We start from the raw sequence: 965 nt of genomic DNA, 5'->3' as shown, positions 1-965 counted from the left end.
CAAGACAAACGGCGAGACGCCAAAAAGTTGCATCGCCTCTAGCATACACGCCACATTATTCAAATTGCAATCTCTAAATCATTACATATATGAAATTCTTCATTCATCCAAAAAGACAAACGCATAAATATGTATGCATTAATAAATGTAAATATGTGCATACATATGTACGATTGATCTGCTTTCGTCTTCCCCTCGCTGTCCTCCATCCACAGACAAATTATTAAATTTCTGCGAATTGCCACGACGCCATCAATATTAACCCTAGGTTACGAAATATTTAGGTTTTCGCATAAGTTAACATTTAATAAAGCCATACTAGTACATTTTATATGGAGAATAATAATATTTCGTTTAAAATTCTGCATGTAAACATGTTCTCGACGATACGTGTAACTTTCATAAAAATTAACTAAAAAATTCATGTTATATTAACAGCTGGAATGAAAGAAAGTATGTCCGCTAAAATGGGTTAAAATCAAATTTGAGTTGACATATTTACACGCATACATGCAGACATACATATGGACATATACAGTGGACTAGCACTAGCTTGGACATAGCATATCTTGTACTTTGATGTGGTTGAATCTTTTTGTGGTACTGAAGATTTGCTTACGGGGGAAAAAAATTTAAAATCATCCGTGGATATATGTGAATATATTTTTATACACGCTTTGAAGTTTAGAAATTTTTAATATTCAAAAATAAATAAACACATTTTCTCAAAATTAATGTTCATAAAACTCAAAAATAACTTTTCAAGAAAACACCTTGAAGTTAACAAGTGCACTGCATTCGTACGTTTTTTTTTGTCAATGTGTCCATGTTTAAAGTGAAGTTGTGAAAAAACTAAAGCAGCTAGAAAATTGTAGTTTGTTGCATTATATATAAATAGCATAGCAGCTACCATAAGGTAAAAAAAAATAGATTTTTTCGACCAAAAGCCCCTTTGAAATGCCGAC

This window comes from Rhagoletis pomonella, unplaced genomic scaffold (assembly GCF_013731165.1).
Source record: "Rhagoletis pomonella isolate Grant_MI unplaced genomic scaffold, Rhpom_1.0 Rhpom_scaffold_00032, whole genome shotgun sequence".
In the NCBI taxonomy this organism is placed as follows: Eukaryota; Metazoa; Arthropoda; class Insecta; order Diptera; family Tephritidae; genus Rhagoletis; species Rhagoletis pomonella.
Note: the sequence above shows the minus strand (reverse complement) of the source record.